General features: G+C 36.2%; 1 protein-coding gene across 5 annotated transcripts in view; it reads left to right on the top strand.

Moving 5' to 3' along the window:
* The first annotated feature begins 3119 nt into the window (after positions 1–3119).
* The window catches only part of dlgap4b (discs, large (Drosophila) homolog-associated protein 4b), a 90656-nt gene continuing 77960 nt past the window's right edge, over positions 3120–15815 (top strand). For 2 of the 5 annotated variants that reach the window (XM_047813651.1, XM_027146705.2), the window contains exon 1: positions 3121–3508. The gene's annotated coding sequence lies outside the window, so the exon portion shown is untranslated. Of the gene's footprint in view, positions 3509–15815 lie in introns of all 5 variants that reach the window. The other 3 variants (XM_047813652.1, XM_047813653.1, XM_027146707.2) reach the window with 3 other exon arrangements.

Genomic DNA, 15815 nt, shown 5'->3' on the forward strand with positions numbered 1-15815 from the left:
ATCACTGATTGGGCTTCTTCCATAATATTTCTTCCATTTGTTTTTCTTTCCCTATTTCCTTGGCTGAAATTTCAGATGAGCAAAGAGAAATATATATATATATATATATATATATATATATATATATATATATATATATATATATATATACCAGAAAGAAGAATGAATCAGTAAGGAGAATGACTATGAACTTTGGTTAGAAGTCTGGATATATATATATTTTAAAAAAAAAGGAGGGGACAATAATTACTTGATTTTTCCAGGAGGGAGAGGAGGCTAATTAATTTAACTTTTTGGATTTTAAATTTAGGATTTTAGATGGTATGGTTTAGATGGTAAAAGATGGTATTTCTGTCATTATTTTTTTCTATTCATTGTCAAGCATGACTTTGTTTATACTCTTGTGACTGCAATTAAAGAATTTTTTTTTTTTTTTTTTTTTTTTTTTACAAATACACTTATGACTCACAACCACTTCGGTATCTGTCAAGCCCTCATCACTACACACTTGGTTCTATGTAATGTCACTCTTCTTGCCCATGGTCAAAAGCCTCAAGGCTTTGAGGTCAGAGGGTGACGCAATCTGCCAGAAACTGCTTCTCCAAGAGCCATTCTGCTCTCCTTTTCTGTAGACTATGATTAAAATTTGGCCCAGCACAGCTGTTCCTCAAATGGCCTCAGAGTCTGTAGCACTGGCAGCCATGTGTCTCTATGCCATCTGCTGATCAGATGGCACATCACATTGTAGAAAGCCCTTCATCTGGTTTTGACGTCCCTATTAATTTCTCTTTAATAGAGCTTGAGTATTTGTGTAAATGAGAGTGAATGAAGAGTTATATGGACAGCATTCTGCTTGACTTTAATAAATCCCTGTATTTTTTATATTTGTTTGTATGTCTCATAATTATGAATTTTAACATGATTTTTTACATTATACTGTTAATGTATGGTGACTTTTGGAAAACCTTGATTGCTTGACTTAGAAATCTACAAAATTAATCTGCCAAATAGTTAGTCAGCATTTACAGAAAAGCAGTTTGGTTAAAAATGTTCTGCATATGTTATGTGAATGTTAATCATTTTGATTATTATCCATGTGTTTATTGACTGATTTCTAGTGATATGGAGCACTAGAGATTTGTTTTTCAGTATGGATGGTAAATTTGGTTATTCCAAAATATGGCATGCAAAAGGTTGAGATGTTTAACACATTAATAATGACTGCAAGGCAGGTCTCATGAAGTGCTCTACTTTGACTCACCCCACATTCTGTGTGTGACAAATGTAATAATTCCGTGAATGAAGGACTACACAAAGCAAAGTAGGAGAAGCAGTGCATAACTTTGTAGCTTAAAGCCGGCAGTTTGACTGTGCATCTTGAGCATGCAGAAAGTAATTTCATTACTGAACGTTGAGTGGCTTTCAAATATGTCTGCAAATTTCTTGAATCAATTGTCTGGATCACATCCTACTCCCTTTATCGTGCACTATTTTGGGAGTGTGCCATTTTTAGTCTTCTTGAAAGATGATAATATCTAGTTTGCATGTGATGTCCCACAGTACACTATTTAAAATACAAATGATATTCCCTGAGAAGGTATTGTGTAATCATGGTGGTCTGGATGAGAAATCACAAACTTGGCTACCTATATTTTGATCTAAACCCAGATTTTTTTAGGAATTGATGTATTGATTCTCCATACCCAATGACTACTAGCCACATGTCTCCTATGTGAAATGAATACCTAATTAATTGCTTTAAAACAAAATCAATTGTTGCTGAAAATGTTAGGTAATTGACAGTGCTGTGGTAAGGGTAGTTTAATGGATCACCTTCTCCTCCACTTACTGTTGTCATATGACCACTGTTGAAATGATGATGATGAAACATGACAACCACAGAAGCAACAATGGGCAGCAAATATGGTTTTAAATAATTGAATTTAAACAGATCTTTTCATTTTAGAGCATTGATGTATGACACAGTACAAGTTATTTGGCATGTGTTGGAATGCAAGTTATTTGGCACTTTGTGGTGAATTGTTCAAAATATGATCCAAAATGATCAACAGTTTGTAACAGGAACTTCTCAAGTGGTATGTGTGCCATAACTGCTGCTGCTGCTTTATCTTGCCAGAGAAAATGTTTCCCCCAACATATTAAATATTTTCCCATCCCACACATATACTCATCATAATCTCTCCCCAGCTGAAGCAGCTAACATTTGAGTTTTTTCTATATTGAACTCAAAATTCTTTGTGTTTTCAGTAACCCTTTGGCCATTTCTTGCTGAATTCATAATCTTAGTATCAATTTTACACCTTTCTTTGTTACTATAATTTAGCCATTGTGGCTGTATGTTAACATCATGTTAATAAAAGCTCAAATATCAGAAATGTAGTCCAATAAATGCAAATATATTTATATGTAGTCAACCACCTGATCCTTCAATAGCTAGAACATAAAATATCTGGTCACCTGACTGTCTAAATTGACAGATGATGTTTTAATGTTTAAACACTGACATTGAAATTTTCAGTTTTCTGTAGAGTATAGCTATCATTCTCAGAAAGAATATTTACATACTTATTTTAATTAAATCTTAAGCTTCAGCTTTTGGCAAAGTGTGTGATATTTAAACAAACTTTGAAAACTTTTCTTATAAGAAAATTCCCATCAGCATTTTTGGCATCACAAGATTTGATGAGCTTTTAGCATTTCAGGCTAGAATAACATCAGGCATTGTAAAAAAAAAAAAAAAAAAAAAAAAAAAAAAAAAAAACTGTTCAGGTGGGGGGATTTTTAAATGCGCTGCTCAAACTGCTTTCTAGCTAGTCGACCCTGTCCATGGTGCTGACCTAATCTCATTTGCAAAGCCCATGGTCAGTATCTCTCTCTCTCTCTCTCTCTCTCTCTCTCTCTCTCTCTCTCTCTCTCTCTCTCTCTCTCTCTTTCGATATCTCCCACTCTCCCATACTCTCTCTCATTTCTATGTCCCCTTTCACTCTCTCGCCCTCCCCCATGCTTGCTCTCTGATTCTCCACCTTTTCCTTTCCCGTCGCTCTCTCTCTCTCTCTCTCTCTCTCTCTCTCTCTCTCTCTCTCTCTCTCTCTCTCTCTCTATCGCCCCTCACTCTCTTTTCCCCTCGGGCCCTGTGTTAGGAGCTTTGCAGCATCAGTGCCTGTTTTCAAGCTCCGTCTCCTCGCTGCAAACGTGAATGAACTGAGTACTGATGAAAATCACTGTTTTAGCCGCTTCCGTTCGCTGGAGACAAACCGACTCAGAAGCGAAACGAGTTCACCCTAGTAGTCTAGCACTCGCTTTTTAACCATCTCCTATTCACGAGGCATTTCGGAACCGGAACAACCTACAAGTGACTTGATCAATGACTGAAATGCAACGCCGACTGTTACCGGTTTGAGAAGAAGGACTGCAAGCTTAAGTTTCCAGGATAATTAGTTGCTCTCCTGCACGTGTGACACAAACACTTGATGATCGCAGCTAAAAGGTACGTCTGTATTTATCGTATGTAAGTTCATTTTTGTATCGTTTTACGTGTGCGATTGAATTGGTTTTAGGATGGCAGTGCTATATTTTCCGAAACAAGACCACAAAGTGTATGTGAATAATGATACCATGAGAAGTGTGTCACACTGTTGTTTGTTCATCATATAGGCATGATACACCGATGTCGTTAATGTTGCTGATGATTATGTTTATGCACTTGCTTTTGCCTGCTGTGTGTCAGTGAAGTGAGAAATGCGAGTGATTGAAAGTAGTCAATTATAACCAGTACTCGTGTGACACGCGGTCGTTACCCCTAAACTCGACCTATCACACTGTATAGTAATCATTACGGTTAGCGAATCAAAATGTTTAACAAATATGACACAGCCAATCAGTGATCATTTCCGCTAATTTCTTCTTCTGACTTTGTGGCAATGGTGTTGGTAATTAGGATTATGTGTTGTAATGCAGATTTCAGCTGACACTTAAATACTGTACTTTGTCCTTGTCTGCAAACATGTACTTAAAACCTCAGTTTCTGTTCAGACCTTTACATTTCTGTGCCGTTGGCTTGTGGTCCAGGAAATCCAACTGCTACATGGACTATTTTCATCTCAGTTCTTCCCTTTGACTTAATTATAGCCAATCACACAGAACTACTGGAGCCCAATATCCACCCTGTTGTCATAAAATCAATACTAATGTTTCTACTAGGTGATGACAATTACTTTCCCAACCTATTAATCGTCTCCCATATTGGTTAGTAAGGACTAGAATTTATTCAGTAACTTCTGTAAAACAAATAGGAAATGTATGTAGTTAAAATGAATAAAAGTTATTACTGTACTAAATATCTAAGTATACACATTTTCTTATTGTCTATTACCCTAAAACAAACTCTGTAAACATGTAATAACTTGCAGTTCACACACAAAAAAAAAGAAAACAAAACAAACCCAACAACAATTCACTCCTTCTATAGGTTAACTAGTAACTTGGTTATATAATATCCATAGCATAATCCTATTAATACTGGGCACAAGGGTAGGAATATGCTCTTAATGCTGTTTATAATGTCTACCACAGTGTAGCATTTGTTTTTGTACTTGTAAATGTCTTTTCTCTGGGTCAAGGATAAAGAATCAGGTGTCATAAAAGGTCATGAAGGTCAATTCAGATCAGTAGTTTTTGTCCATACATAAAGTCAGCTGAAGCTGACCACACTTTTGGCTTGTCTGGAAGTGTTCATGTGTCTCGAGATCAAGTCACACTGCACGTTAATGTCAGATTATTTATAGTAACTTTGGTTTCTGTCTCAAGCATTTTTGTTGCAAGTAGAAACAGCTGCTTTATTGGCACCTTTTATTGAGTTCAAAAGCCTGATCATTAATATCATTTTCAGTACAATGCATTTCAGAAAAGAATGTCTCCCACTGCTATTCTGCCCATTTCACTCTCTTTCACACATCTGCTCTCCTATACACATTAGTCTAATAGTCCAAAGAAGTCTGTCAAATCAATTTTAGGTTTAATATGACCTGTCCGACTACAGTGCTATTTTTTCTGAAAGGAGTCCAGAAGGGCAGACCATTATTACCTCTACTTTGTTGGTAAAAAAAAAAATCTATTCACCCACGAAATCCCTTTTTGTAATGTACAAATGTCAATATTGCCAACAAAAGAAATCAATGATGCTCAGGTATGGCCAGTGCTAGTTAGAGTTCAACCTTAAGAAAATCGAGGTTAATTGTAAAGAGAAAGGGAGTTAAAGAAACATTTTCTGCTTTTAAGATGGTTTGATTATTTTTGAGTCTTTGTGAGGAAAAATGCTTTTTAGTGAAACGATACCATACTTAAAGGCAAGAAACAGCCGCAAAACATTTAACGTTTTTCGCCTGTAGAGAAACACTAAGTCTGGGATACAGAGAAGCAAATTGTGGTGTAATTATTGACTGATCAAGACTGCTGAGAGATGAAATACAGATAGGAAACAGAGCTCTCTCTCTCTATCTCTCTCTCTCTCGTACACACACACACACACACACACACACACACACACACACACACACACACACACACACACACACACACACACACACACACACACAAACAGCACACATTGTTCTATATTTGAATGACCTTAGTTCAGGTAAGAGGCTATTTTGCTGAGAAAATTTGGAAGATGATATCACAGGGCCTGGCAATATGAATATTGTTGTCTTTCCACAATGCATAACCTCTTTTAATAGAAGGATAATTTTAATGTAAGGTCGTTCAGCATTTTATGTTTACTGCAGTGCATTTGTAAATGAAAATGGATGCCTTCAGAGATAGAGGGGATGAATGAGATAGATAGAGAGAGAGAGAGAGAGAGAGAGAGAGAGAGAGAGAGAGAGAGAGAGAGAGAGAGAGAGAGAGAGAGAGAGAGAGAGAGAGAGAGAGAGAGAATAATGCATGCACTATTCATTTAGATTTCATTAGTCTTTTAGGCTGTCTGTCTTGTTGTCAGAATGTGAATAATTGAAGCAATGAAAATGCCAAGCAAATCTTCCTTGTGTTTGGAATTGTGTGTTTATCAAATCAGTGTTAGACATAGAATCACGCATTGTATATATTCAGGAATACATATTTAAATTTTACTAGATGGAAAGAGAGAAGGAAGTAAAAGAAAAAAGGGTTAGAAGTAAGGAAGTGGTGTAAAAACAGTGGAATGGTAGAAGACAGAAGAAATAAAATGGAGAATGAAAGAGGAAGAAAGGAAGGAAGGACTAAATAGAGAAAGGTCACTATTTAGAGTGTGCTTTTGAAAACTCTAATTAATGGACACTTCATTTATCAACCCTGTGTCTTTTAGCCTGTAAATTATCCAAGTCTGCCATATTTAAGATGTTTAAAATCGAGGGTATATTGGTGCTTCCTACATTGCAGTCCTTGTAGAATGCCACGGGCAAAAATATCAACATTATAGCAATGTTATACATGGTATAATCATGTTTAATTAAGCTTAATTAAGTGTCACATCAGTGAGCAAGGAAAATACTGTTCTTGTTTCCTTCCCTTGCTTCTTTGAAGGGAGGAGCTAAGAAGTGAGGAAGGAAAACAAGACAAGGAAACATAGAGGCACAATTTAACGAAGACGAAGCAAGCAACATTACTATACATTTATCACTTCACACCATGACAGTGATCGTTAGTGGGTAGGCTAGGTTGTGAATAAGCTGAAGAAGTACACTAGAAGGCCCAATTAAAATGTCCAACACACACACACACACACACACACACACACACACACACACACACACACACACACACACACACACACACATCAATGTCAGAATAAAGGTATGGTGGGATGTGTGTTATCTGACTAGCCTTTACAGATTGCCGACAGAAAGCATTTTAGGACAAAATGGCTTGTCATTAAGTCAATCTAATCACTACTGAAACAAACACACAATGCAGAAGCATTACATGAAACAGAAAGCATAGCACACAAACTGCCATGGAGTAAGTACAAACAGAAACACACACATACATACATACATACATACATACATACATACATACATACATACATACATACATACATACATACATACATACATACATACATACATACATACATACATACATACATACATACATAAATACATACATACATACATACATACATACATTTATACAGACATACACAGATTTAACTCTGGAATGCTCTGCCGTGTGATGTATTTTTATCACATCATCTTCATTTAACAGAGAAGATTGATAATTATAGCTCTTTATGCATCCTCCCAAGCCTTCTAGCAGTCATAAAGCCGTCTAGCAGTCATACATGCATATGAGTACCTAATCTCACTAGCCTCATGCTTCATTACGTCGTCATTTTAATGGCTAATGATTGTGACCAAAAACACAGAACGCTAGACGCTTTTTTTTTGTTGTGGTTGTTGTTGTTGTTGTTTGGGGGGGGGGGGAGTGTGCCTCTTAAGGTTTTGGTTTTCACGGACAGCAGTTTGAACCTGACACCTCTTCTATCTCCTCATTTAATTTACAACAGTAAAGTCTGCAATCTACTGCCCTTCTCAGGAAGTGCTGAACAGCACAGAGGTCAATAGGCTGTGAAATATGATAATGACTATAGACTGAGGTGGGATTTCAGATTGTGTTTCTGACCCTGGAAACTGTAAGGTATTATTGTGTGTATGGAGCTGGTGGTGGTAATTTGTACCTTAATGGGGTCCCATGAAGATAGGAATGCAAAACATAATGGTCTCTTGACAAAAAGGCAGCTTTTCTGTTGCTGAGGGTCAGGTTAGGGTTAAGTGAATGCATTTAGGTAGAAGAATACACAAGTCAGTTGATGTAATAAATGAAGCTTGGAGGGATGGGGAAAGATGACCCTTCCCCTGTTTGCTGCATCCCCACCACCCAACACATGACTCTGCTCATTCTATTTTATCACATTTTGTCCCTGCTTTGTCAGAACAAATGAAATCTATGCATTTCCTATGCCTGACAGTAGAAGGTGCAGTTTAGTAAGACTAGCTACCGATATACCAACAGAGATATTATGGATTCTCCCAAGTGAAACAAACAAGCATGCATGCACTTCATATTACAGTTTGATGACACTGACTCAAACTTTTAATCCAGTTCCAGAGTCTGTTGTTGTAATTTTCGAATGTTTACCAGCCAAGCCAGGCTACTGTAACACACAGACTTCTAAGTGGCACCACGGAGAAGCATTTAGACCACAGATCATCGAATCACAACAAATCAGGATATCACATCCATTTTACCCTCAAGTTTTGCACTCGGTGTAAAATTGCTTTGGTAAAATTCTGTCACACTGCCCTGTAACAGAGCATCAGCAATGGTTGGTTTCATGTGTCTGGAGGATGTGTTTGCCCCACCCTTCCTGGTCAGTAACTGTCGTATGCACACATGATCACACACAGTTACTCTTTCATCTTGTATGATATGTTGCATATATAAACTGCTGATTTTACACATTTGATTGATTGTCTGATTCAGAGATTAATTGTTTCTTTTGGTTCTTTTGCTACTTGGTTTGTTTTGTTTTCTCACTGAACATCATTAACCAAAATGCAAAAATAAATAAAATATCTTTAATTCAATGGTTAGAAATGTAATGACGGAAAATGATAAATAAATGGTTGAAAACATTTTATGTATGACCCACTATTTATTTTTTCTTTTTGTTTATTGGTCCAAATTTCCAAAAACATGACATTTTCTCAGCACTACAGCTCTGCAATTTTGTTGTTTGCATATCATGGCTCAGATCAGCAGTTGGAGTAATCTACAAAAAATGTCATAACATGTTTAGTTTACTTTGCTCAGATGTCTTGGTCAACATCCAAGTGCTGTGTTCTCACCTGCCTAAGCAAATTGCAGCAAAGGGCAAATATTAATGAAAGAATGAATGTATGAATGAAGAGTTTTTGAAGCTATAGCCTTGCTTACATCCACAGGTACAGTGCTGATTCGTAATAAAAAAAAAATACTCTGAAATGAAAAACATGTACAGTAATACTTCCAACGGTAGAACTATTTTATTTAAGGCAGAATTGGTCATAACATTTGACTTCCAATTATAAATGGATTAGACCCAAGCAGACAAAAATAATCAGGCAGAATTAAGAAATGGCAATTTATCTAATGTTCATAATTGCGGAACAAAAAAGATCGAGTTGACAGCTGTTTCTAAAGCAGTGTGATTCATAGTGTTATTATTGTTTATCTTTGCTTAATTTAAAGGTCATCAAAGTAACCTCTATTTCATTTTTCTTTAATCTAGAACCAAAAACCATACCAGTGGTAGGAGCTCTTAGGCCTCCACTGCTGAATTCTAAAACATCCTTTGTGCATAAACAAGGAAAGATGGATGCAGATGTATTTTTTAGTATTTTTACCATGACCTTTATATATATAAAAGTGTCAGGGATCAGCCTGGACTTCTGGCCATGTAGTTTTGTTGTTGTCAAGTGTCTGCCCCGCCTTCGTCTGCTCCTCCCTATCTCCACACCTGTTCCTCATTGTGTCTCATTATCTTTTGTATAAATGTCAGCCGCGTTGCCAATGGCAGAGCGGAATCATTAGTTACCTTTAGTTACCCTAGTCATTGTTAAGTGTCGTCATTTTTATTGCTTTAGTTCTCATCATTTATTGTATTTGTCTTTGTCATTTATTAAACACCATTCATTTGAAGCTATCCTGCGTACGTTTCTGTCTCCTTCCTTCCCTGGTTGTGAAAGAAAGGTCTGAGCAAAGGAAAACAAACTGGCCACTCTGACTTCAAGAAGATGGGGAACATGTGTTTTTAACTTCTTCTGTCATTGCAGGCCTTTGTGATTGAGTTCTTGAAGAAACATCTCTCACCTGTCCACACATACGTGATGTGATCTTTAAAAATGGCAGGTTTCCAGAAATGTTTTTTTTATTTAGGCTATTTACTTATATTTATTTTATTTTGATTAAACATGGCATCTCTATGCACAAACCTGACAATATGAAGGACAAATATTCCATCCCATTTAAAGACATTGCAGGAAGAGCCTCAGTGTTACTCTGTACAGGGGACTTCACTAAGGCTGATAATATTTGTGAATTATTTTACCAATATTGTAAAAAAAAGAAAAAAAAGAAAAAGTATTTATTTGAATTTTTAATGGCATTTAAAAGACATTCCTAGGGCATCTAAAGTGTGGGTTGAATTTGTCTCAGTCTGTTTTCCTCAGAAAGACTGCTGCAGACTTTTTCAATGTCTCTGTCATAAATATCAGCCCTAATTATTAGGCTTCACTTTTTTATTTTGCCTGTTGTTTTTCATAGGTTATGTTAAAATTAATGGGAGAAAATTATTGTTGTGTTAGAGCAATGTGGTGAAAATATGTTTGCTTGAAACTGTACATTAACAGGACCAATAAATTAACACATAGAGTCTAATATAAAGTTAATTTTAATGCAAGTGACTTTGTATTTGCACTTTATCAGTAATGAAAACACACACACACACACACACACACACACACACACACACACACACACACACACACACACACACACACACACAAGCTGATTCTGTGCCTTAATTTAGCCTCAGATTTCAAGTAGTGTTATCACCTGAATTCACAGTCAGACATCCTTTAAATAGTGATGATGTTTCTCTTCCCTTCCGGTTTTGTGTGCAATCTGTTAATCTGTCCTAGAAATACGGCAAAAGATGAAAACAAACTTAAAAACAAGCCCGGAAAATAACTTCATGATGGTTTTGTAACTGTGCTTTTTAATGAAATAACTGTACTGAAATGCAGGAACAAATCAGCTTATATTCATACATACAGTGTCATACACCACTTGTAAATCTGAAGGAAACTTTCATGCATTGCATGGTTTTAACAGGTGTAGTGAATGAGTTTTGTGGCAGGAAGATGGAAAATCTATTGGCTAGCTACTATGTTATATGTGTGTCCACATCAAAACTTTGTACCATGATTAAACTTTATCGGTAAAAGCTTCCAACAAATCTTCTCTAAAGCTTCTTTTGCGTTTCCCTCCTCTTTTTCTGACCATGTGGGTGTCTGAAAACCATGGCAGACTCAAAAGAGACCTTCTCAATCCTTTGGGACAGTATTAAACCAGAACATTATAGTTTGATGACTTTCACTCATTAATCTCTCAGCACTGGCCCAGCAAATCAGGCCAATTAGCCTGAGACTGGGGACACACATCTAAATGAGTATTTTTTTTTTTCAGCAAAATGTCCTGGTACATTATCGTTGTATTGTATCTCTATAAAGTGGACAAAGAGCTCAGTCTGTGGTTCATTGTTATGATTCTAAATGATAGTCTTTATTTTATTTCTCTTTTATGCTATGTGGCCACTTTGCTGGCATGTTCTGGGTTCACTTGTCCCCCATAATTCAATCAAATTCAGAGCTTTTAATATTGGGCCTTGGCATAAAGCACCTTTATGGAAATATATAAATTCAGGAAGTAATTTTTTATTTAATCATGTATATTTATAATTAAACCAGAGGTGACAAGTGCATGGAAATCTTACTGAGTCAATATGAGGAAGAAACCTTGAGAAGAACCAGACCTGGTCTGGTCTGAATCCAAATGAACATATGGGTGATTTTGGACTGATGTGTTAGTGCTCTTCTTCACCATAATCATAACAGCATTCGAGACAATATCTTTAGGATGAATGGTTTTCGTCTTTCCAGTACACCTCTATAACCATGTGGAATGCAAACCAAGGCATGTTGAGATTGTTGTGGCCCAACACTTTACAAAGACACTTCTGCTTTTTCCCTTTAATTTGTTGACTTTTCCCCCAACAAATTCTTCTTCCTTCCTTTTTCTTTTTGTAGATGACAACATTTTTCAACACAGTATATCAAACCAAATAAACAGGTTGCTCAAGAGTAACCGAAAATGGAATCAGGTTAAAGACTATATTTGTGATTGCTTCTTAGTCCAGGAGATGGTAATCAATAGTAGATTAGCTACATGTTCGTCCTTCCTCTATCTGATATCATTACTTTGTTATTCGTTCATAGGCCTTTGAAATCAACTCTTTGAACTCAGTCTTGATTCAACCTTCTTAGATATGGTGGTGTTCCTATGACTGATGGAAGCAGCCAGCAGCACAGGCTTTGCTGTAGTTCACTCATCAGTAATACATGCTTGGTGCACCTGTGAATTGGCTACTGTTGAACCCACTTTTGATCACTCTCTCCACTCTAGCAGAAAGTATCTGCCATCAAAAAATGAAAATCAGAGCTTATGCTGAAAGGCATAGGAGAAGGAATTCTTTTCAAGGTTGTTTAGTGAGCTGTTTAGGCTCACTGGCAGTTAACTTTATAGAACACAACAAAGAAGAAGTGCCCAAGGGAGGAATTTCATTAGCATATCTGCTGTAATGCAAATAAGCCAACATTGCAGCATTTCATTACTGAGTTAATCGACCTGGAAAAATATCACTGCCTCGTCCCTCTTGTTGTAAGTGCACTAATCAATGAATTAAAGCATTTTGTGTTGTCCTAAATATCTTTTGCAAGATCTGTAATCGGTTACAAAAATTCATAATGACCTTAAAAAAGTTAAACTTTTAAATGGTAAGTATATGACTGCTAACACTGCATTTTTAGATTATTCCTAAAAAAACAACTTTGTTCACAGTTTGTAAAAAAAAAAAACCTGCCTTCTGTTAGCACGTAGACATATGGCAATGTGAGAAATGGAAATGTATCTGCCTCTCTTTTTCATTCACACAGTGACAATGTGTACAGGTTTACTAGGACTAAGGTTGGTAACAAGTCTAAAATCTGTAATCAGTCTGCTTCTCCATCCCAGATGGCCTTATTGTGTTGTGGCTGTGCAGCTTAATCCGGTTTCAGTCTGTGTTATAGGTAGCACACCAAAAATACACAGCAGCTCAGCTGCTCCTGAGATTTGTCATTTTGCTACAACCAGGATTGGATCTCTGTGCTCTGTGATATATAGAGGGGGGAATTGAGGACAACTGTGAAAAGTGCAACCTCTGAATTGAGGAAATGGAAGAAGGTGTCTTGTAGTTTATGTAGTGAATAGCTTTGAGACATTTAGCAATACGGTATGTTCCAAACTACATTTTATGCTCATTTATTAATTCATTGCTTGAGTTAGCTTGAGTTACAGGATACATTTTCTCTTGTTATTATAGATATTTTTTGTGTTTGTAATTTAATAATGTATCATTAATAATAGAAGAGCACTATCTACAGAAAATCAATTGAAGACAACATTTACAAATTAAAGAGCATCTACATTTAAATGTTACTTTCTCTTACGACTTTCCATACTGAGGCTTCATGTTTTTAAACAGAAGGTGAATAGTGATTGGCCAGTATGTTTCATTCATCCTGTGTTAATAGTGAATGATGATTGACTGGCAGATGGAATCTTATAAAATGCAAGTTTACTTGTGATTCTGGAGACAGGATTATAAAGTATCCCCTAGTGATGAAGTATATGAGCTTAACTAATTTTCAACTAAAATGCCAGAATCTTATAATACTGAGTGAGAACTATGCTAGCCTCACCACAACAGGTGGTATACAGTTAGAACAAGGATGCAAGCTTGGTTTTAACTTTGGTATGACCATTAGTACTAAATAGCTAAGCCCCATTTCTCGAAGACATACACAGTATATTATTACGATACAGACATACGTGTACAAAAGTGTATATTATTACTAGACATCTATATTTTTACAGTGACTGTACTTATTATAAGCCTATTAAATGTGCATGATTATATGCATGTACACTGACTCAACCAGCTGGTTTGCTTGATTACTTATTCACTGTAATATCTTATGATTAAAAACGCCGATTTTTAAAATGACTCATAAACCTGAAACCTTCTGTTGTGTCTATATTTCTACTTGCATGTTTTTATACAAATGTAATTTATCTAGTCATTTTTTAAGCAGTCATTATCAGCACTTTAAACTTTTTATTGCAATATGCACAGGATGTACAATGAAGTAATTTATCAATTTTGTAAACCCAAATCAACTCAACCTATTTAGTTACTTAATATTTTATAATCATATAATTCCAGTTAGCAACACTACAGACAATACCAGGGCTACCCTCTGAACCCTATTATATTATAATATCTTATCTTATCTTATCTTATCTTATCTTATCTTATCTTATCTTATCTTATATTATATTATATTATATTATATTATATTATATTATATTATATTATATTATCTAAAAGCATATTTCATTTTGTGCAATGGGTAAGACCCCATTCCTTGTATTCCCAAAATACGAACAGTAGAGAAAAAGTAGTATGTGGTGTGTGCTTTTCAGCCAGTGTAGACCACTGTGGTTCATTCTCTATCCATATGCAGCCTGCTGTTTTAAAGCAAAAAAACACCTACTAGCTGTAATAGTAATATCCAAGGTCAGAACTGTGTTTAAAACTATAACATAATATAATAGTCTGTATTTAAACCCAATCCATTCACTGAACGTAAGGTGTGTGTGTGTGTGTGTGTGTGTGTGTGTGTGTGTGTGTGTGTGTGTGTGTGTGTGTGTGTGTGTGTGTGTGTGTGTGTGTGTGAGAGAGAGAGAGAGAGAGAGAGAGAGAGAGAGAGAGAGAGAGAGAGAGAGAGAGAGAGGAGAGAGACTTGCAGGGCTGAAGCGCAGTGGTGGCTGCATTGATTCATTCATTCTGAGAGCAAAAGCATGAGTCCAAAGAAGAAGAGGGCCATTTTCTCACCATAACAAGTGGGGATTGATGCTCCTCTTGGCCTGCAAAGATACTAACATGCATCACACATGAGAGATGCCCTTATTGATTTTTTCTCAGCACGATGTTACTCTTAAACCTCTGTGTGATTGTGTGTGTGCCTGAGGCAGTGCACTTTCAGAAAACTTATTCAAAGTGGAGAATAATTCATATCATTCACTATTAGGCAAGTTGAGCTCAGGGTCAGAATGTGAGTGGAAAATTAATGAGGCTGTGATTTTTATAGAAGGATATCACAAGATCATAGCAGGATAATAATACATGCAGCATAAACAGAGAATTAAATGACATTCTTTAGGTGCATTTTTATCTGAATTAATTTAATACAAGCGCCTGTCCATTTGGCTGTTATCATGTAACAGCACTATACATAACATCATGTAGATGTAGGTCAGGAGCTTCAGTTAATGTTCACATCCAACATCAGAATGGGAAAAAGTATGATCTCTGTGACTTTTTTGTGGCATTGTTGCTGATGCCAGATGGGCTAGATTAAGTATTTCTGAAACACCTGAGATGCTCACAAATAATGGTTTCAAAAACATAGTATATCACATAATCATATAATCACTTTTTTACAATTATGGTGAGGGGAAAAAAATCTCAGCATGCACAAAACTCTGAATCTTGAGGTGTATTAGCTATAACAGCAGTCAACCACATCAGGTTCCATTCCTGTCAGCCATGAACAGGAATAATTTATTTAACTCTCATGTTTGGTTAAGACTCTCTGTACTGAGTAAACTATAGCACACAATATGGCACAGATCCTTATTTCCTGAAATTTTAGCAGACTATGCAGTTCTATTACAGAACAACACGAGTAATAGATTTAGAATATGTTCAGTTTCATTATTAGCATTACTTGTGGATATAGTACTGTATATAATCCCACCCTGATTGGCTAACATTAACCAGTCCGTCATTAACTCAGACTTATGTCTCAGATTAACGATCAAACTATCATCAC

The sequence above is a fragment of the Tachysurus fulvidraco genome, chromosome 5 (genome assembly GCF_022655615.1).
Source record: "Tachysurus fulvidraco isolate hzauxx_2018 chromosome 5, HZAU_PFXX_2.0, whole genome shotgun sequence".
Taxonomy (NCBI): Eukaryota; Metazoa; Chordata; class Actinopteri; order Siluriformes; family Bagridae; genus Tachysurus; species Tachysurus fulvidraco.